General features: G+C 39.8%; 1 protein-coding gene across 4 annotated transcripts in view; it reads right to left on the minus strand.

Moving 5' to 3' along the window:
* The window catches only part of TBL1XR1 (TBL1X/Y related 1), a 218,870-nt gene extending 196,857 nt beyond the window's left edge, over positions 1–22,013 (minus strand). For 2 of the 4 annotated variants that reach the window (XM_060767487.2, XM_060767489.2), the window contains exon 1: positions 21,461–22,013. The gene's annotated coding sequence lies outside the window, so the exon portion shown is untranslated. Of the gene's footprint in view, positions 1–20,655; positions 21,105–21,460 lie in introns of those variants that run through there. The other 2 variants (XM_060767488.2, XM_060767490.2) reach the window with 1 other exon arrangement.
* Between the last annotated feature and the right edge of the window lie 245 nt (positions 22,014–22,258).

Below are 22,258 nucleotides of genomic sequence, written 5' to 3' on the forward strand. Positions count from 1 at the left end.
TTCTACACCACTTCTATTTCCACACATTTTAAAATGGCTTGCAAAAATGACAAATGGCAGATATTAGAATATGTTAAATCATGCGTTGTTTCATTCTTGTGTTTAAGAATAGATTTCAAAGGTTTTGTGCTTTTCTCCACCATTTTCCAATTTTTAAAGAATATTTTTTGCACAAAAAGTAACTTCTGTACAAAAAAATGTTTTATGCAACAGCAAAAAAGTACTTGTGTACAGAAAACAGTTAACAGTTTGAAAAAAATTGTGCTTTTCCTATGAAACACCATGCTTTAGGCCAGTGGTTCCCAACCTGCGGTCCACGGACCACCAATGGTCTGCAAGAACCAATGGCCTCACCATTACTACATCATTGCCACGAAACCACGCAACAAGAGTGACTGGTCTCACAAAACCCTCTTATAGTGCCGAGGCAATGGGGATATCGGGAGGGGAGGGGCTGACAACCCACGAAAGATGATTACTCCCACATCAGGTCTAGATTATTAAATATGGTTTTCTGTGGGTGAGCAGATGCCGACTACTGGATGGCATATGTTCTATTTCAGAAACTAGAGCTGATGTGATCTATCCAATACAATTTTCTGAATCAGCGCCCCAAATAACCAAATTGAATCTAAAGTTGACCCAAAAAAAGATTTGTAACCCTTTTGGTACTAATGTTGGAGAGTGGTCCCTGGTCAAAAAAGGTTGGGAACCACTGCTTTAGGCAAACAATTTATTTTTTGCAAAAAACACATTTAAAAGTGTCTCACAACAGCTGGCCACTTTCTTGATAAGGTGTCTCCAACAGTCAGCTCAGCTGTGTTTGATATGAATAACACAATTTGTGAGTATCTTCTGTTCCCAAGAATTGGTAGATCTAGCTCGTCACCAGCCCTTTCAGAGTGTCAGAGGAGTCTGTTACCAATTGCAACCCAAAAAACTATAAAAAGGTGATAATCATAATGAGCATTTTAAAAGGTGTTCTAAGTGCTTGCACAGTTCAGACACCTAATCACTGCAAATGGGTTAGTATTATTCATGTATTAGAAGTGGGAATATGAGTAAGCAACTTGCATAAAGCCCTTAAACCATGTTCATTCCAGAATTAAAGCTGAATCAGAGAATATCAACTTCACATCTCAAACTTTCTTCTGAACTATAACCTAAATTTATCAATATGTTGAAAACTCTTCCATTCGATACACCATTATCTCAAAACTTTTATCTTGCAATTATCCGTTTAAAACTCTTTCTGGAAATAAGAAAGTGATTTAATTATGTTCTACTGTTGCTAGTTTGTTCTGCTTTTGTGGTATTTCAACAGATATTAGTGATTATTTTTATATTAGGAATTCCAGTTATTTTGTTCAGTCTATTACTCAATACAAAGGGTAATTATATATGTACTTATTAATTGAAATGAATCAAAGACAGAGGTGGGAAACTGTGAAAGTCTAGAAGGCCATATTAGCCTTGCAAAAGAAATTTGTGGGCCTACACTCCACTGCACTTGCTCCATAAAGGTCCAGCAACACAGCACAATTTGTACAAAATGCAGAACATGTCTCTTTGAATTCCATACTCATTCTCACCAGTCCATATGGAAAAAAACAGGTATATCATACAGCATACCAATTACCATAAGCTACATTTCCAAGAAAGCAAATGGCAATGCCAACTCTGAGTATTACTGGACTAAGAAAATAACCTAAAATTCATAGGGTAACCATAAGTCAACAGGTGACTTGAAGTCTCATACACACACAGAGAGAGAGAGAGAGAGAGAGAGAGAGAGAGAGAGAGAAAACACACACAAGATAAAAATGATCTTATCTCTCAGACGAGTGGGAGAAAGAACTCCACACCTGACAAAAGGAAGTATCATTAAGAAAAGGAAGTATCATTAAAATCAAGCACCTGAATTCCTCACAGCAATTTTCTGCTTATATTCAGGAAGACCAATTTATGCCAAAAAGTGATCCAAGATTTGAAACCTATGTTGCCCAAAATTGCCCCCCAAAAAAGTGCAAAGGGAAAGGTATAAGGAAAGGAGTATTTCTTGAACAGGTATTTGAGAACTGTGGTTGACTCTATTAATTGCTTATTTTAGGTATTTATGATTTGGCACTTTAACTGTAATTTTCATGCACATAATTAGGCAGCTTTAGTTCCTGTGGAGCTGCTTTATTACAAGCAAATCAAGAGAGTTCCTCAAAACATTAATAAAATAAATGCATTGGCAAAATGACTGAAGTGGTGGGGGAGACAGAGAATGCACAAATGCAACTGGATTCTCAACCTTGAGCGCGCCAAGTGTTTTGAACTTCAAGTCCCACCTCTAGCTAGTATGGCCATTAGTCAGATTATGGGACATGAAATGCAAAATATCTGGAAGCTTGTTTTTTTCTTATTCTCCTAGTATAAAACCAGTTTGGATTAGGGGGTGTGGGTGACAGAAAGAAAATAAACCTTCCAAAACACACACATACAGTATTTATTACCATTTAGGGGCAAACACGTATTTCCAGGATAATACATAGATCTACCCTTTCAGCATGAAACTAGGCTGACTTGATATGCTTTTGTTTAGAAAGGAACAACAAAAATATATGGACTGCGCATTATCACCAGACATCTATCATAACCAACTTTGCTCAGCTGCAAAATGGAGGAGGAAAATCACAACAGATTAAATGCAAAATGTCAAGCCACAGAGAGCTGTGATGTATTCTTTTACAAGCACGACTTCCTGGAAAGATTTGCAGTTTGAACAAAAGTTCATCAAAGATCACTCAAGAGCAGATGCCTAGTGCTCGCCTGCGACAATTGTCTGTCAGGTTTTCTAAATTAAATAAGTATCTTTTTTTTAAGCTGTTCGGATAACTATTGAAGTGGGAGTACTAAATAAGCATACAGTACTCATGTTTTTGTTTTCCATCCACAACTTGCTTGGGAGGCACACAGAAATAATTTTAGTTGAGTCAACAATGATTGGTTTAGACCGGTGCTACTCAAAAGATTGGCCCCTGGACTGGTAACAGTCCTTGTGTCATTGTTCCTAGGTTTGCATGAAACAAAGAAACTACTGTACGCAATGGATATAAATTTAGTGTCAGTTCCTGGAACTCTGGAAAATATTAACTGCTGCCCCAACACACATACACACACACACACACACACACACCTGGAGACTCCCGGGCCCTGGAAACAAAAATGGAACTTACTGGGAGCCAAATCTGGAGTTCAGAATGCTCTTTGATTGCAGGTTAACTATAAATCCTGGCAACTATAACTCCCAAATGACAAAATCAATCCCCTCCATCAATCCCAACTATTCAGATTTGGGCATATTGGGTATTTGTGCCAAATTTTATCCGGTGAATGAAAATACATCCTGCATATCAGATATTTAGATTACGATTCGCAACAGTAGCAAACTTACAGTTATGAAGTAGCGACGAAAATAATTTTATGGTTGGGGGTCACCACAACATGGGGAACTATATTAAGGGGTCACAGCATTAAGAAGATTGAGAACCATACTCTAGCCTACATCCACTTTCTCATGACACCCTCATTTAGAAGCTTCCCAGGATTTAGTAGAGCCTTCCACTCTTCCATTCTAAAGGGGTTAAAATGCTTCTCCTGGAGTTTAGTTTGTGACAGTAAAAAGCTTAAACAAAAATACAATGTAATTTTAGGATTAACCTTTTAGGTCTGGCCTCATGTGCCACCAGAATCATTTCTCAACAATCTCTCTGAAAGGTTGACCCTTCAGCTCAAAAAGTATCCCCACATTGATCAAAGTAAACTCTATACAAATCAAAAAATGGGAGGATCAAAAAGTCACTCATATCCATATCCACATAACAATGCAACAGATAGGTTGTTGTAGGTTTTTTGGGCTGCATGGCCATGTTCTAGAAGCATTCTCTCCTGCATTTCACCTGTACCTATGGCAGGCATCCTCAGAGGTTGTGAGGTCTATTGGAAACTAGGAAAATTGGGTTTATATATCTGTGGAAAGTCCAAGGTGGGAGAAAGAACTCTTGTCTGTTGGAGTGTTGTTCTTGATTTACTGTTATAATTTTAGAGTTTTTTTAATACTAGTAACAGTAAATCAAGAACAACACTCAAACACAGGGGAACTACAGACAAGAATCAGGCAGGGACAGCTAATCAACTATCAACAAAGGATTCCCCCAAGCAGTAACAAGCCACACCTAAAAACTGTCAGGCCATCAACTGCTAATCAAGGTGGCCAATTGAAACGTTCACACCTAGCTCCAACTGACAAAGAGTTCTTTCTCCCACCCTGCACTTTCCACAGATATATACACCCAATTTTCTCAGAGACTGTGAGGTTTCCAACAGACCTGACAATCTCTGGGGATGCCTGTGATAGATGCAGGAGATAATGCTTCTAGAATATGGCCATACAGCCCGAAAAACCTACAACAACCCAGTGATTCCGGCCATGAAAGCCTTTGACAATAAATCCAACAGATAATTTGCTGAAACAAGAAGTCTGAAATTAGCTCCAGATAATTTAAAGGTCAGCTGTAATAGGATGGCACACCTAAAGTACACCGTCCATCTGCAGTTCAATCTCCCACTTTTCCTTGTGCCCATCATTGGACACCAGGAATTGATTGTGATCTTCTAGGACAGTGGTTCCCAACATTTGGTCCTCCCCCTTTTTTTAAAAAAAGTCCACTACCACAATCCCTAACAGCTGGTAAGCTGCCTGCAGTTTCTGGGAGTTGAAATCCAAAATGCATGAAGGACCAAAGAACTTCAGACTACCCCACCTTGCAATATTTTTCAGTGTTTTCTTAACATTAGGCTACAATTTCCAACTCCTTTTAAAAAAAACTTCTTGCTTGTTTTATTTATCTAGACTACTGGCTTCCTGAATAGCTTCTGGACCAGTAGCATTACACTTCCCTTCGTGCTGTTGGATTCCTTGTGAGTGTCCTGGATCAAATTAAGTCCTCAAGAGCTCTCACAACCCCAATCATCTGGTTCCTGGGTCACTTGCTGCCTGGAACATACCATAGGGACATTCTCCCAAGAAACAATTAAGGCAATTAAGGGTTTTCAAAACAATTCTTCTTATGCAAGATGTCCTTAACAGGAAAGACTATAAACACTTATTTTTCCACAAACTGAGGCTAACAACCACACCATCTTTACTGGTTCCACTTCTCAGCTCGTTTCGGGTTCTGATTTATTGGCCAGCTGCTCCCAACAAATGCTGCTCAAAACAGCTGCAGAAAATCCTACTCTTTAGCTGTGTACACAGTATATGCGTAACAACAATGCCATACCATCAACATTCAAATGTTTCAAACACAAAAGCCAAAATGGATCCGGAGAAGCATAAAAGCAGAATGCTTTTCTCACCAAGAAACAGATATACAATTCAGGTGCTCAGAAGCCACCCTACTTGCCGCAAGCAAGATACGAACAAACCAATCTCAAAACAAATATGACAACATGAGAAACTACACAAATCACAAACACAGGAAACAATAGTATATAATATAATGTATACAAATTGACATAAGAACTAAAGATTTGAGATGTATCTTTTCACATGAATCTCACTTTGGCCTTCAAGTTTTACGTTCTATTTCCAGGTTGCCCATCACTGTCTCAGATGAAGAGAGAATCCTCTTGACTTTTCCGACTCACACATGCACCTTTTCATAGAGTATAGGCCTCCCAGAAAACTAGGGTGCTTCAACCTCTAGAACTCCCTTCCTCTGCTGTACAAAGATGTACAAAGGCCCAAGCATCTTTTAGTAATATTTTGCTCACACTAGCCAGAGTGCCTTGGACTGCGAGAAGATCCAACCAGTCCATCCTCCAGGAAATAAAGCCCGACTGCTCACTGGAGGGAGGGATACTAGAGACAAAGTTGAAGTACTTTGGCCACATCATGAGGAGACAAGAAAGCCTAGAGAAGACAATTATGCTGGGGAAAGTGGAAGGAAAAAGGAAGAGGGGCCGACCAAGGACAAGATGGATGGATGGCATCCTTGAAGTGACTGGACTGACCTTGAAGGAGCTGGGGGTGGTGATGGCCGACAGGGAGCTCTGGCGTGGGCTGGCCCATGAGGTCACGAAGAGTCGGAGACGACTGAATGAATGAACAAGACAAGCCAGCTCCACTGGCTGCCGTTTATTTTCCGAGCCCTATTTAAGGTGCAAGTGCTTATTTTCAAAGCCCTAAACGGTTTGGGACCATCCTACCTGCGTGACTGCACCTCCGTCTATGAACCCACACGTTCTCTTCGTTCATCCGGAGAGGCCCTGCTTGTGATTCCGCCTGCGTCGCAGGCGCGCTTGGTGGGGACACAAGGCAGGGCCTTTTCTGTGGTGGCCCCCCGACTCTGGAACACCCTCCCAAAAGAGCTTAGACAGGCCCCTACATTGGCAGTCTTTAGAAAGAACTTGAAGACCTGGCTGTTCCGATGTGCCTTTCCAGATTAGGAATCTCCAATACCAAGTCCCAGAACCACTTTAGTAGAACTAAGATTGCTGCACACTGCACACTGCACTTACCCTATAATCCTACATACCTCCTGTCACATCAGCACTTTTAATCTTGTACCCATTACTCTGGCCCGACCCAGTTTTATAGTGTCTTGATGTATTGTTTATTGCTTGTTGTTAATATTGTTTTAACTGTTTTTAATTTGCTTTAGGTGTTGTATTGTTGTGTTGTGTTTTGAGGCCTTGGCCTATGTAAGCCGCATCGAGTCCTTCGGGAGATGCTAGCGGGGTACAAAGGAAGATAATAATAATAATAATAATAATAATAATAATAATAATAACTTTTAAAGGAGTCACCTGTTGAACCAGGCAACTGCTATTATTTGCCATCAGCTAGATTTTGACTTATGGCAACCCCATCAGTGGCCTCCAAGCATCCTGGTTGTCTACTATCCAGCTGATGTTTTCCAAATACAGGGATGTGACTTCCTAAATTGAATCAATCCACCTGTAGCACAGTCTCATTTCCACCTTTAAGTATAGTCACACTCTGTTTCTACTTGCAACCATAGATCGCCAGAAATTCATTGTAGTCTTCTAGCACTTGATAACACCCTATTTCTTCAGTCTGGGAAATTCCCTCATATGGTTCATCTTGCTCAGCAGTCAACGCAACCTGGCAACAGCTCTCCAGAAGTTTTAACCTTGAAGGGAGATACTGCAGAATGAAGACAGGCCTTTCTACACATAAAGAACGTAACCCAGGGGAGTTAAAGCTTTTCCCAGCAGTCAGAATTTAAAAAAAAAAAAAACCAGAGACAAGTACATTTGAAACCCATTATACACAGCTAGCAAACTGCATTTGCTCAGATGAGTCATCAGTTGCACAGGCCTGTTATGAGGCTTTCGTTCACATTTTATCTGCCTGATTTCCTATAGCTTCTACATTGCAATCTGCCTTGAGCCAGACAGATGAAATTTCCTAAAAATCCAAATAAGTACATACATAGATGATTCTTACACTGAAGTGTCAGCCAAGCTAAAGCATACAGCCAAAGCAAAATCAATATATGATGGTATTAATCTGCAGCAGGGAAAGGCAAATATGGCCCTTGGAAAAAATGGACTACATCACACAGAAAATGTCACCACCAGCTATGCTGACCAGGACTGATGACAGTGTGTAGACCAGTGGTTCTCAGCCTGGGGTCCCCAGATGTTTTTGGCCTACAACTCCCAGAAATCCCAGCCAGTTTACCAGCTGTTAGGATTTCTGGGAGTTGAAGGCCAAAAACATCTGGGGACCCCAGGTTGAGAACCACTGGTGTAGACCATCTGGAAGGCACCCGTTAATCAAATATTCAACTAGGAGGATTGGTCACAAACTAAAAAAATATATTCCTATGTTTACTATCACTTTCCAGATATTGAACTAAAATAATGGCTACGATAGCCATGTCTTCTGCAAGATGAAGTCCACAAGCATCTGGAGGTTTGAATTTGGGAACCACAGTTTCAAAGAAGCATCTCATAAGAAACCAGGTCCCACATTTACCGTACTAATATACAACAAGCCCTACCAATTTATAACATCTGAATTACTTGTACGGAAAATTATGCATAACCTTTAAAAAGAAATAGGTCAGTAAGATACATACATTCTCGATTATATGCAGGAAATGGCTCACTATTGCATATATACTAACAGGTATCTGGTTTCAGATCTTTACCAATCGTATTTGAAATAGTCAGAGATCTTGTATGTGGAAGCCTATGGATGTCAATTGATCAGATGTACCAGCTCAATGGTGGGGTTTTAACATAGGGTTATAACAGCAGGATATAATGACTTCAAATAAAACAATAAATATTACAATCACCTAAAGGCACCACCCTAAAAACTATCTAGGATTCGGAGGGATGGGGTCAAATTACAGGAAAGGAGAGTCCACCTGAACATTAGGAAGAACTTCCTGACTGTAAGAGTTATTCAACAGGGGAACGCACTGTGTTCAACAACGGAACTCAATGCCTCGGAGTCTGGTGGAGGCTCCTTCTTTGGAGGCTTTTAAACAGGTTGGATGGTCGTCTGTCGAGGGTGCTTTGATTGTACTTTTCCTGCAGAGGATTGAGTAGATGGCCCATGTGGTCTCTTCCGTTATTCCAAATATGGAGGAAAATCAACTATGTGTGAGCATCTTCATCAATGTGCCAATAATAAATTGACAGGTCATCATTAGGCCTAATTACCTTGATCTCAGAAGCTAAGTAAATCAAGCCTGTATTGTCAAAGGCTTTCATGGCCGAAATCACTGGGTTGTTGTAGGTTTTTTCGGGCTATATGGTCATGTTCTAGAGGCATTTTCTCCTGAAAATGCCTCTAGAACATGGCCATATAGCCCAAAAAAACCTACAACCCAGTATCAGGCCTGATTACGTCTGGGTGGAAATCCACCAAGCAATACTAGATGCATTGATTCAATCAACATGACAAAACAATGCTCCCAAAGTTGTTGGGGATCTCCTATTTAAAGGGCTGCCATAAGTCAATATCAACTGGGAGGCAAATAATACTGATCGTCTTCGTGTGTGTGTGTGTGTGTGTGTGTATATATATATATGCCTACAGAATCAACTTGCATTGCACAGATGAAGAAACTTCCTGTGGGTTTACAGGAAACCACTGTATCCAGTAGTTACAATAGAATGCACTTACCACAAGGAGTGTAATACCATCCCAGTGCAACATAGGGTGCACCAACTCAATGACTAAAATGATAAAACAGAACATGCAGAACTCCAGCATATTCCACTCAATATGACCTGGGCTATCATTCCTTACCAAAAGCAATAATTTCAAATTACATCTATCACATTTCCATAAAAAATGATGAAAGATGTTGATCCTGCTTGTAATTATAAATTCGTTTTATAAAAACAAGCATTCCTGGCACCTTAAAGGCTAACAATTTTGACATAGGACTCAATCGACACGATCGTGGTTGAATGCAATGTTACTCACTGGTGGCATCAAATCTTTGAAAATTAAGCAAAAGCTGGAGCAGGGTGGGCATACTGACTTTTTCAATTCTCTGTGCCTTTACCTATTATATCCAAGTACGTGCACTATATTCACTTATATATACATTTAGTAATTTAAGGCAAAGTATCAACCCCAAAACTTGGGTTGACTTACTCAGGGGGTAAGTACTCTATCTCTCGCAAAAAGGGGGGAGCTGACTCTGAATAGAGTGGTGAAAGGCAGGAGCTTAGGCCTTCCTAGGAAAACCTAAAACAACAACATTCCTGGACTTTTTGAAAACCTGAGTAGGAAAATGATGGTAGCAGTGGGGGGCCCAAAGCAGTATTGCTGCCTTTCCCTCTCTGCAGAACCATTCACTGATTATATCAAAATCCACAAAAGCAATGAGCCAGTTGATTTTACTGAACAGACGAATAGATCTACCTAGAAATTGGCAAGTTTTTAATCTGTTTTATTTGAAAAAGCAATCAGAGGAAGACCATTTCAGGGAGGTGTTGATTCAATAAAGGAGGGCACAGACATGAGTTTTCAAGATTTGAGCAGAGTTGTTGATGACATGAGTTCATAAGAGTTGCCATAACTCAAAGCCAACTTGATGGCAGATTTTTAAAAACCAATCGATTTTACGTATAATTTAATGTTACAGACACTTTAACTAGTTACCACTGTATTTACAATGTTTACGTGCAACTCTTCACTGTTCCGTTTCTCAAATATAAATTATATAATTTTATTCATTTCTCTGAATGCTACAAACCATTGGCTTTTGGGACAAAACACAACATCCACACCAACAAAAGATTACAAGCCAACACTTCAAGGCAGCATCACAAGGTATAACATGTGATATCCAAGTTCCAACATTCAAAGAAACCACAACTTCTCTTAGGTATAAAACTTTTAAACTCCATGGTTTTACTATCACTAGAGATACAATTGTAACACAGACCTTAGTTATAATTCCCAAAATAAATTATATTACGAGTACCTGGCTATTTTAAACAATTACATCCAAATTCAAGGTGTATCCAATAAAAACTTAATTTATTCCAAGATAACTTATTCTAAGTAACTGTTCGTAAACCTCAAAGGCACCAGATCTTGTTGGATCTTAATCTATGCAGGTTCACCTCTGGTTAATAATTGGATGGGAGACAATCAGGGAAGTTCAGGTGCTGTAGGATATATTTCAGAGCAAGGAAGTAGCAAAACTATCTTGGACTGTTCCTTGCTTAAGAAAACCCTATGCAATTCATGGGGCTACCATACATCAAAAGGCAATTTGAAGGCATATACAAGCCGCCTTGTGATTTGATGGCACCTGACTTCATTACAGTAACAACCCGAAAAGCTCACAGAAGGGGTGAGATTCCCTTAGCATACTACTGACCAAAATAATCTTGGACAAAGACACAGAGAAGTAAAATAGTAACTATTTTAACCAGTTACTACAAAATTCTGGGGCTAGCCACTATAGACCTACTTAATGGGCATTTCCAAAAAACTATTCTAATCCGCCATCCAAAAATCCTAAGAGCACCAGATCCTATCTGATCTTGGAAGCTAAACAAGGTAAGCTCTGCTTACTACTTGTATGGGAGACCACCAACGTATACTAGTGGTAGAGTTGTGCAAAAATTCAGGCATGGGTCATAACTTGTAATTATTGCGAATTCGAACTTACAATGTGACTTACAAAACCAGAGCAAATCAAAACAACCAACTGTGAAAATTTAGAAAGAAGTTTATTTTTGTATGTTTTCATGACTCAGCTTGTTTTTGGTTCGCTCCCCAATACTTTTGCATGCAGCCCCACTCAACCAACAACAGCCAACTAGCCACAACTTAGGAGCCCTTTAGGATCATTTTCTTTACATGTGTGAGCTGTATGTCTATGTTGTGTCCATTTATGAGGATTCATTTAGAGCAGTGGTTCTCCGCCTGTGGGTCCCCAGGTGTTTTGGCTTACAACTCCCAGAAATCCCAGCTGTTAGGATTTCTTGAAGTTGAAGGTCAAAACATCTGGGGACCCACAGGTTGAGAACCAATGATTTAGAGGTGCTGAAATTGAAAAAAAAATCTAAAAATTAGTGAATGTGTGAATCTTTCTGAAACTTTGGAAGAATAATGCCCTGATTATGTTGTCATTGAAGAGAAATTCAAGGGAATTGCAATTATAGTTTTTTAAAAAAAATGTTCATAAAAACTTTACAAAATTCCCAAAAATCACCGAATGAATGAAATGTTCTGAAACTTGGAGATCTTGCAGTGGTAAATGTGTCCTACAAGCATAGCGAGTTTCATCCTGATAGCCATAAAATATCAGTGAAAATAGCTCTGGAAGTGTTCCCATTGGCGCAAAAGAGTAGATTAACAAAACAAAATATTAACTATTTTTGGTGTTTCAAAACTGAAACAAAATAGATCTCTCAAGATAATTGAAAAACACTTACGAAATGAAACAGGGAGCATACTAAATTCTTATTTCAAAACGAAACTGTTTTTTTTTTTTTTTGGCGTTTTGCATACCTCTACTAGATGGTATAGGCTATAGGAAAGAAGTGGTCTTACCACTTCTTTCCTCTGCGAAAGAACTGGTAAGACCACCTCCAAACATACCTTCCCTAAGAAAACCCTACAAAATTTATGGAGTAATTTAAATTGAATATACATATCTAAGAACCTATAAACATAGTGCCAGAGGGTAAAAACTGGAAATGCTTAATCAGCACTATAAAAGGTCAACAACCAAAAAACGACACCCAACAAATACTGATGTTACAGGAATAAGACCTGTTAGATGCAGAATTCAACATTACTGAAAAGGAAAAATAGAATTACATGACATGATGGCACCAAGAAACAAAACGTAGTCCTAGAATTTTGAAAGAAAAATTGCAATATATGCTTTACATTTAAATTATGGTAACTGATCATAATTGGATGAGAGGTGGAAATCTGGTAGCCTTCCAGATAGTGGTGGACTACAAGTCCAAAAGCCCAACGTTTGCAAATGTTCAGAGTGGCAGTCCAATAACATACTATTGGTCACATTAATTCCATATTACATCGAAGACATCTACAAAGAAGCATTTGGAGATCAAGAGAACTTGGTCTTCAAGCAAGACTTTCATTCCCAGCAACACAGTTTAACTACTGTTTTAGATCTGAGACAGGAAGGTGACATATAAAATAATATATGTTGAAATATGAATTTGCAGTATAAAACACACTGTAATTCTTTTACTTGGCTATCCTGGTTGTGTTGCAACAGGGGACATGTTTGTTTTTCCATTCGGTTGAAACATATTCTTTCTAATTCTATGTACACAAGCACTTTTTTGCTGTCGTAATTCACTTAGCAGTTTACCGTGAAGAAATCTGTATTGTAGGACGACTGTGTTGTTTTTAAATTGTTGGGTACAGTACACTAAGAAAGTTTCCGTATCAAGTAACAGTTCTATGTGGTTTTATTATATAGGTCCTCCAGTGTGACTCTATGGCATTATTGGACTAGAAGTCCTTCATTTCAATAGCGTTCACTATTAACAGTTTCACATATCCACGTAAAGTTCCGTATTCCCTGTACTCATTGCAAAAAGCAAGACTTGATGTTGCCACTTTATATAAGGGACACCATTTCACTACTTCACTGTTATAACGACTTGAGCGTCTGTGGATTTTGGTATCCAGAGGGGGTCCTGGAACCAATCCCCAGCAGATATCAAGAGTGCAGTATATTTTCCTCTGAACAACATTTAATACGTATATTTACTAGATGATGTAGTCTCACGTAAGCCGTCTTCAACTACCTCTGTGAAAAAAGGTGACTTATACGCATTTTACAATTACATTAAATAAATTCAGAACAGAGCGATACCTACAAGTTTAATCTTCCACTTGCTCATATAGGAATTTTCCCCTGCCATATATTGACCTTATTTTCACACTATGTAAGCAATTACAATATTTTATTATTAGCTACACTTATGAATCACCTCTCCGCAAGCAGCCAAGTGAGATATAAAAGAGGGAACGAACAAACAAAATCAGATTAAAGATAATCTGATTAAAACTATAAATATTTGACTGCTAGAACATTTAAAAAAAATAGAAAGCAGAAGTGTTTTAATATTAAACGGTAAACAAAAGAGTTGAGAAGGAGGAATAAGAAACAAAGAAGTAGTATGGCAAGTTCCCCAAGAGAAGCAGTCTCACAAAGGTTGGTGCTACCGTAAGGATGTCACAAAATCCAATTGTAGAGGACGGGCAACACCTGTGAATAGAGGATTTGTTTGACAGTATAATACAGGTTGGACGTCCCTTATCTGAAAATCTGAAAGACTTCAAAAACCAAAACTGTCCGCATGGGTGGGTGAAATAAAGTCACCTTTGCTTTCTGATGGTTTGATGTTCACAAACTTTGTTTCATGCATAAAATTATAAAAATATTGTGTATAAGGCCCTCACAGAGAGCATACCACCACTGTAGGTAAAACTTAATAGCAAGCCTTTCAGATATGCCAATACTGGCCTAGGGTAAAGGTAAAGATTTCCCCTTGACATTAAGTCTAGTCGTGTCCAATTATGGGGGGGGGGGGGTGCTCATCTCCCTTTCTAAGCCAAAGAGCCGGCGTTGTCTGTAGGTCATGTGCACTGCATGGAGCACCGTTACCTTCCTTTCGGTCAGCAAGTTCAGTAACAGCGGTTTATTCGCTCCGAATATTGGCCTAGATCCCTCTTAATACCATTCCTTGTTTTAAAATGGTAATAAACATATACCCCACATTTTAAGCTGCATACTACCTTGAGTTATTTCAATCAGTCTAACACACAAAGTTCTGAACTTTCAACCATTTCTCTTTAGCCAGATTTTGCAATGTTTGTTTTCCAGATCCCAACAAGTGTCCTGATGGCAAGTGCTGGAATGATTACAAAAGTAGACACTTTTGTAGTTACATTTATAACTGAAAACATCAAAGAAATTGTGGAATACTTTATCACCAAATGGAAGGCTCTTTTGGCTTCTCTTTCCACATGTACCCTTGGTTCATTGTTTGAAGAAACCCCAAACATTGCAAATATATCCAAGAACTCCACGTCATCCTGCATTTTTTTCTCCATAGAGAAGCCCATATTTCCATGTGAGTGTCGTATTAGGCCTCAAGACACCTTTCCAAAGCCCAACTCACTGCCAAAACAAATCGTGCTAATACTTCCTTCACCTCTATCTACCCTTAAGAAAGGAATGCTAAACACATTCCAGGTGTTCTCAATAATCATTTGGGAGGCCTGCCATCCATTCCCAAGTTGGAAAAGTGTGTGTGTGTCTTCCACTTTTATGGCTATAACCTTGCACTTACATAACTTGTGTTATTAAAAGATGGGAAAACAAACACACATGTTCAGGTGTGGTAAGGCCCAAAGTACATTGAGTGGCCTCCAAAATCACACATAACCATTTTGTTTCCAACACGAATATGTCCTAAGTATCATGACACTCTCCCATCTCCTATTACATGTCCCACTTTCAAAGACTTTCTATTCCAAATGCACAAAATTGTTGTAAACAGCAATCCAACAATTTCTAGAGGTTCACACATTCCCCAGCCCTGTTATATTTAAAGGCATATTCCTCAGCATGGGAATTCAAATAAAGGACCATAGCTAACAGTCAAGAACAAGACGTCTCCATAAACTGGTCCAATAAATGGTTGTAAAAACTACCGAAGACCTGCGTCAATCACATGACTAGTTTTGCAGGAACATTTCCACACAGCCCAGTCCTTAGTCACAGACACCTTGCATAGGAACATTACTACCAACTATGTAAGAGGTTATGTATATTGGATGTGTTGTTCCCACACTATCAACCCTGCCCACGTGGTTGCATACTCCATCATACTTCCAAGGTGAGTTGGATAATAGTACATAAAAGTCGCTCTTCTACTGATAGGTGTGAGAAGATGAAAAGGCCTAAACACTAGTGGCTATCAACATATCTTATTGCAGTGAACTCTACAACACTACTGAAAGTTATGTGAAAAAAAATAATTGACTTTATAAATTATGAAGCTTCTTCCATGCTTGTATCATTAGAATGTAAAAAGTGAGCTAGTTCTACTAATACAGAAGCAGTGGTAACCAAGAAATTTGCAAAGACAAGACACTAATGGCAAATAATAATAATAATAACAACAACAACAATAATAATAGTGTCAGGAACGACTTGAGAAACTGCAAGTCGCTTATGATGTGAGAGAATGGCTGTCTGCAAGGATATTGCCCAGTGGACACCCGGATGGTTTCCCATCCTGTGGGAGGCTTCTCTCATGCCCCTGAATGAGAAGCTGGAGCTGACATGCGGGAGTTCACCCCTCTCCCCAGTTTTGAACCGCCAAGCTTTCAGTCAGCGCTCCTGCCAACACAGTGGTTTACAATAGCAAACAACCTTTGTGTACAACCAAATTTATTATGTCAGCTTTTGGAATAAAGAATAAGAAGATCCAATGTTGTTTTTTCTTCCATTATAATAAATAGAGGACCAACTGAATGTATCCCATTGAATTCTAAATTTCAGTTAGCAACAAAATTAACCTGTTCATCAATACGCCCAGATGAAGTCAAGACCAACTGCTATTATTTTATAATAATATAGTATCACTAGTGTTGAGAACACAATACTGACATGGCCTCTGTTTTCAACAATACATACTCCCAACAAACTCTTCTCCAATTTTCCAAGCTGCCAACAATCTAAACAAACCATATGGCCAGAGCCACCATTACCAGATTTGCTTAGCTATTGGACATTCATATAAACAGCCCCTCGAAGAAGCATTTGCACTCTTGTGGCATCAGCAACACAATCTTCTGTTTCTTTAGAAGTTTTGCAGTTCACTGGGACTTTCCCATTATCAGGGAAAGGTCAGATCTGGTATCTCCACACTTTGTTTGAGCCCAGCCTACTTGAGGATCCGCGTCTCCTCCTACTAGCCCACCCGAGTCCTGATAATCAGGAGAGGCCCTTCTCTCAGTCCCACCACTGTAACAAGTATGATTGGTGGGAATGAGCGAGAGGACCTTCTCGGTGGTGGTCTTTCGCTCCCAGGTTAAAACCTTTCTTTGGAAGCAGGACTTTCCTGACAACCCATAATAAGCTAGGACTAGGCAGGTTGTTACTGTTGTCAAGACACATAATTGAAGGCTATTTCCATCTGGCAAAGTTCACATGGCCAAAGATTTGATGCTTCGAGGATTTTTAGTATAATATTTTTAGGACAACCTCAGTGGCCTGAAGCCCATGGATTTTTAATTAGAAAACGTCATTATTTATTATGCTTATTTTATATGATTTATACAATGTGTTTTTGCTTATTGTTTACTTGTTTGGGTTGGGGGGTGATGTTGTGCTCTTGTATTATGTAATTTCTTTTTTAACCATTGGTTCACCACTTTGAGTCCCACCCGTGGGAGAAAGACAAAATAAAAATAAATAAGTAATAATAATAATAATTTACACTATGGTTCCCATGAATCATAGAATCAAAGAGTTGGAAGAGACCTCATGGGCCATCCAGTCCAACCCCCTGCCAAGAAGCAGGAACATTGCATTCAAATCACCCCTGACAGATGGCCATCCAGCCTCTGCTTAAAAGCTTCCAAAGAAGGAGCCTCCACCACACTCCGGGGCAGAGAGTTCCACTGCTGAACGGCTCTCACAGTCAGTCAGCCCTGGCCAACATAGCCAATAGTGAAGGATGATGGCAGTTCTAAATCAATAATGGGGGAATAGATCCTCTGTACCAAACCCTTACTGTATTTACACTGCTCACGTGGTCAGACCTTAAGTTCTGCAGGAAGTCTGAGTAAAAAAAATCATAGACTATCTAAACCACAAAGGCCTCAGAGCATGAGGCCTTGGTCAAAAAGCACACTCAAATATTCCAAATGTACAAGTGAAAGTCCTATCCACCCTTGAACACTGAGACAGATGTCTCCAATACAACATGGACAGACACTCCTTCCCGACCACATGCTTTGTGGGATACTCATTTATTTTATTACAACACACCATGAATGTAAGGCATAAGTTTAGTCTGGGTGGCGAACTGAACTATTCCAGGTTTAAGTCAGCTTCCCTTCCTACTTACCCTTTGCCTAGTTTTTTTTTAAAAAAAATGAGAATTGTGTGATTCTTACATAAACTCGTTCAAACTTCCTCTATCAAGACATACTCACACAGACATACAACATTAGTAATAATGAGGAAGTAAAGCACATGGCAGAGTCAGGAACCAGGCAATTCAGGGACACCATTAAAAAAAGTTCATCTCTTGACCAAACTTCTCTAATTGTTTTTTGAAACTTTTCTTCCTTTAGAATATCCACAGTAGGAGTTTACTGCTATTATTATTATTAGTAGTAGTAGTAGTAGTAGTAGTATGACCCTTGCTTCACTTCAAAAGTAATCTACCAATCTCCTCCTGAGCCATCTTTAATTTATACTTTTGCTCCACGTTGTGGAAGAATAATAAAATGAATGTTTGATCATTGCTGGCATAAGATAACCATGTCTAGGTCTGAAGTTAACTCCCTCAAGTTTTAAATCTGCAAGACAACAACACTTCTAAAGGAGGAAAAAAATAATCACCCTTACAGGACTTCTTATATCACCATTACAGGGACATTTCACGCTTCTTACACGTGGACAAGGACTCTCTGAATAGCAAGATTTCTAAATTTAAGGGGCATAATCTATGCATTTATGTGTGTACACACAAACACACACAGAGGTGTGCAAGTTGTCCAAATTTTTAAGGCCAGCAGAACTTCACAAGAAACTCTTCCATAACAATTCTGGTGCTTTTCCCATTACATATGTGTACACACCTATATAACAGCGCTCCATGCAGTCATGCCGGCCACATGACCTTGGAGGTGTCTACGGACAACGCTGGCTCTTCAGCTTAGAAATGGAGATGAGCACCACACCCCAGAGTCAGACATGACTGGACTTAATGTCAGGGGACTACCTTTACCTTTACACACCTATATAAACACACATACACACATACAGAGTTGCTTGATAAGTTCTGTGGGCCTTAAAAATATGTGTGTGTGGAGGGGGGGGGGTGTATATGGGAAATCAGGCCAAAACCAAACACTTCTAAAGGAGGAAAAAATATCACCATTACAGGGTGTTGTCTGACATTTCAGACTTTTTACACGTGGACAAGGACTCTGTGAACAGCAAGATTTCTAAATTTAAGGGGCATAATCTATAATCTCTCTCTATATATATATCTATATATACATACACACATATACATACACACACACATGTATGTGTGTAGGTTGTCCAAATTTTTAAGGCCAGCAGAAGTTCACAAGAAACTCTTCCATAACAATTCTGGTGCTTTCCCCATTTCTTTCCAAAGACACCTCCAACTTCAGAAGTCTCCAGGGGCTGCAATGTTGCCTTTTTGGGAAATCAGGCCAAAACCAAACACTTCTAAAGGAGGAAAAAATATCACTATTGCAGGGTGTTGTCTGACATTTCAGACATTTTACACGTGGACATGGACTCTCTAAACAGCAAGATTTCTAAATTTAAGGGTCATAATCTATATCTATAAATATATACATACAGACACATATACATATAAACACACACATATGCAGGTGTGTAGGTTATCCACATTTTTAAATCCAGCAGAAGTTCACAAGAAACTCTTCCATAACTATTCTGGTGCTTTCCCCATTTCTTTTCAAAGACACTTCCAACTTCAGAAGTCTCCAGGGGCTGCAATGTTGTCTTTTTGGGAAATCAGGCCAAAACCAAAATACTTCTAAAAGGAGAAAAAAATATCACTATTGCAGGGTGTTGTCTGACACTTCAGACTTTTTACACGTGGACATGGACTCTCTAAACAGCAAGATTTCTTAATTTAAGGGGCATAATCTATTTCTATCTTTATATAGAGATATACATACACATATATACATATAAACACACACATATGCAGGTGTGTAGGTTATCCACGTTTTTAAATCCAGCAGAAGTTCACAAGAAACTCTTCCATAACCATTCTGGTGCTTTCCCCATTTCTCTCCAAAGACACCTCCAACTTCAAAAGTCTCCAGGGGCTTCAATGTTGTCTTTTTGGGAAATCAGGCCAAAACCAAACACTTCTTAAAGGAGGGAAAATATCACTATTGCAGGGTGTTGTCTGACATTTCAGACTTTTTACACGTGGACTCTCTAAACAGCAAGATTTCATAATTTAAGGGGCATAATCTATATCTATCTATATACACACACATATACATATAAACACACACATATGCAGGTGTGTAGGCTGTCCACATTTTTAAACCCAGCAGAAGTTCAGAAGAAACTCTTCCACAACAATTCTGGTGCTTTCCCCATTTCTCTCCAAAGACACCTCCAACTTCAGAAGTCTCCAGGGGCTTCAATGTTGTCTTTTTGGGAAATCAGGCCAAAACCAAACACTTCTAAAAGGAGGGAAAATATCACTATTGCAGGGTGTTGTCTGACATTTCAGACTTTTTACACGTGGACTCTCTAAACAGCAAGATTTCTAAATTTAAGGGGCATAATCTATACCTAGATAGATATACATAACCACATATACATATAAACACACACATATGCAGGTGTGTAGGCTGTCCACATTTTTAAACCCAGCAGAAGTTCACAAGAAACTCTTCCATAACAATTCTGGTGCTTTCCCCATTTCTCTCCAAAGACACCTCCAACTTCAGAAGTCTCCAGGGGCTTCAATGTTGTCTCTTTGGGAAATCAAGTCAAACCAGACCCGAAACCAAACGCTCAGGCTACCTTTCAGCACAAATATATTTCAAATGCAGGCCTTTTTAAACGAATACAGTGCAAAAATAGAGAGAGACACCCAAGCAGCTCAGTGCTTCTCCTTCCCCTCCTCCACCCCAGCCTGAGTTGAGCCACCAAGCCATTTCCTCCCTTCCCCCAAGGCTCTTTGCAAACACAGCTTTTAAAGACACAACCCCCAAGCGAAATCAAACTTTCCCTCCCCCTCACCCCAACCTTAAAAAAACACCTTACTGACCTTTTCAAAAATACATTCCCAGGTGGAGAAAAACACCCCACTTCCGAGCGAAATTTATGGAGACATGGAGGTGCCCCGCCGTGCGCCTCTGTGTGTGCGTTTTCCTTCCCAAGGCGCAGGACATTCAAAATACACACACACACACACCTCTGTGTGTTGTGCCTGGAAAGAAGTCGTCGCCTTTCCTTTACACACACACACAGGGATAGATACACACACAGAGAGAGACACCCTCACCACCAAATCGGTCTAAAAATAGGCTCTCCAACCAGCTGGCTTCTTCATCATGGCTGCTGGGTTGCATTTATTTGCGCAAATCCCTTTTTCGCCTCTCCAAAAGGCACTTACTTTCCCTCCCCCATCTCCACCATTTTCCTAGGAAAATAAAGGGGTCAGAGGCTGAAGGGGGAGGGGTTTGAAGGAGGGGGGAAACCTCCAAAACATCACAGGCAAGAAACCAAAAGGAGGGGGGATTAAAGGGGAAAAGTCACCCCCACTTCCAAGGGAAGGAAAGAGAGGGCCGAGCTGAGAAATCCAGGCTGCAAATCCAAACCCCCAATTCTCTCCCTCCTCCAATTCACAAACACAGGCCAATATCTTCTGATCTCCCCCCTCTTGAAAAAATACACTATCCCAACATGAATTCCCCTTTATTTTAAAGCAACCCCAGCCCCCCACCATGCAAAACAATGTCTCCAATGTCTCTTTTTTCCATGTTTCCACCAAAAGACTTTTACGCACAACCCTCTCTTCTTCTTCTTTTGTCAATTTTTGATTATTATTATTTTTGGATGTTTTTTCTTACCTTGCAATGGATGCCTCGCTGTCTATTCTCACCCCCTCCTCCTTTATTTTGCAACGGAAGGGGGAGGGAAAAAAAGGAAACCATAGATAGGGTCTGTTACCAATGCAGCAACATATATATGTTGGGGTTTTTTTTGCAAACCCAAGAAAATAATAATAGTGGGAATAATGATGGTGGGGAAAGAAGGGGGGAAGGGAGAGGAAAGAACCACAAATAGTCACACCAAGAATGCAAGGTATTCAATTATATCCCAAGCCTGTGTGTGTGTGTGTGTGTGTGTAAGTGTTGGGGGTGGGGATTGGGGAAAAAAATAAAATAAAATCAGAAAGGTTTCTGGGAGGAGGAAGAGAAGGAGGAGGGGAGAGATTACAGATTAAGTCCCGAGGAAAGGAGGAGGAGGGTAATAAAAAAAAGTAATCTCTGTGTCTGTATGTGAGTGTGTGTGTGATTTAGATTGAAGAGGAATTGAGGCAGAATGTTAAAGCTGTTACTAAGGGAAGGAGCCAAAACGGTTCAGAGCAGCCAACGGCTCGCAGACACTCAGCATTGGGGAGAGAGAAAGAGAGAGAGAGAGGAAGGTGGCCAGCCAGACAGAAATGAGCAGAGAGAGAGAGGGAAAAAAGAGAGGCTAATACACACACACATGCACACATACAGAAGGAGAGACGAGAGGGAAGGGAGGAGAGAGGCAAGCAAGCAGGCCTGGTTGCTTCTTTGCTTGCAAAAAACAAACCAGATGGCATGCAAAAACAAAACCCCCCAAAAAACTCATGCAGGAGAAGGTGCAGAGAAGATAAA

The sequence above is a fragment of the Anolis sagrei genome, chromosome 3 (assembly GCF_037176765.1).
Source record: "Anolis sagrei isolate rAnoSag1 chromosome 3, rAnoSag1.mat, whole genome shotgun sequence".
NCBI lineage: Eukaryota > Metazoa > Chordata > Lepidosauria > Squamata > Dactyloidae > Anolis > Anolis sagrei.